The 1,305-nt window shown below is 44.1% G+C and overlaps 1 protein-coding gene across 1 annotated transcript in view; it reads right to left on the reverse strand.

Moving 5' to 3' along the window:
* Positions 1-330: 330 nt before the first annotated feature.
* The window catches only part of LOC106601992 (tetratricopeptide repeat protein 30A), a 26,576-nt gene continuing 25,601 nt past the window's right edge, over positions 331-1,305 (reverse strand). Inside the window, 1 exon segment of the mRNA XM_045715905.1 lies at positions 331-1,305. This exon segment is cut by the window's right edge and continues 618 nt beyond it. The gene's annotated coding sequence lies outside the window, so the exon portion shown is untranslated.

A 1,305-nucleotide genomic window follows, 5' to 3' on the forward strand; every position in this document is an offset into this window, starting at 1 on the left:
AGGGTTCCATGTGAGACTAGTGTTAGGGGTTGTAGTATAAGCATATGGACACAACAAGCACACACATATTATATAATATATAACAATATATATAACAATAACTATATATATATATATATATACACTGAACAAAAATATAAACGCAGCATGCAAATTGTTGGTTTCATGTTTCATGAGCTGAAATAAATGATCCCAGACATTTTCCATACGCACAAAATGCTTATTTCTCTTAAACGTTGTGCACAAATGTGTTTAGTTAGTGTCAGTGAGCATTTCTCCTTTACCAAGATAATCCATCCACCTGACAGGTGTGGCATATCAAGAAGCTGATTAAATAGCCTGATCATTACACAGGTGCACCTTCTGCTGGGGATAATATAAGGCCACTCTAAAATGTGCAGTTTTGTCAAACAACACAATGCCACAGATGTCTCAGGTTTGAGGGAGTGTGCAATTGACATCCTGACTTCAGGAATGTCCACCAGAGCTGTTGCCAGAGAATTTAATGTTATTTTTTCTATCATAAACCGCCTCCATCGTCGTTTTAAAGAATTTGTCAGTACGTCCAACCATCCTCACAACCACAGACCACGTGTTACCACGCCAACCCAGGACCTCCACATCCGGCTTCTTTACCTGTGGGATCGTCTGAGACCAGCCACCCGGACAGCTGATCAAACTGTGGGTTTGCAAAACCAAAGAATTTCTGCATAAACCGTCAGAAACCGCTTCAGGAAAGCTCATCTGTGTGCTCGTCATCCTCACCAGGGTCTTGACCTGACTGCAGTTCGGCGTCGTAACCGACTTCAGTGGGCAAATGCTCACCTTCAATGGCCACTGGCACTCTGGAGAAGAGTGCTCTTCATGGATGAATCCAGATTTTAACTGTACCGGGCAGATGACAGACATTGTGTGGGTGAGCGGTTTGCTGATGTCAACATTGTGAACAGAGTGCCCCATGGCGGTGGTGGGGTTATGGTACGGGGCAGGCATAAGCTACAGTCAATGAACACAGTTGCATTTTATCCATGGCGATTTAAATGCACAGAGTTACCGTGACGCGATCCTGAGGCCCATTGTCGTGCCATGATAATGCACAGCCCCATGATAATGCACAGCCCCATGTTACACATTCCCCAATCAACAGCCTGATCAACTCTATGTGAAGGAGATGTGTTGTGCTGCATGAGGCAGATGGTCCCACCAGATACTGACTGGTGTTCTGATCCACACCCCTACTTTAAAATGATAGATATCTGTGACCAACAGATGCATACCTGTATTCCCAGTCATGTGAAATCCATA

This window comes from Salmo salar, chromosome ssa03, assembly GCF_905237065.1.
Source record: "Salmo salar chromosome ssa03, Ssal_v3.1, whole genome shotgun sequence".
In the NCBI taxonomy this organism is placed as follows: domain Eukaryota; kingdom Metazoa; phylum Chordata; class Actinopteri; order Salmoniformes; family Salmonidae; genus Salmo; species Salmo salar.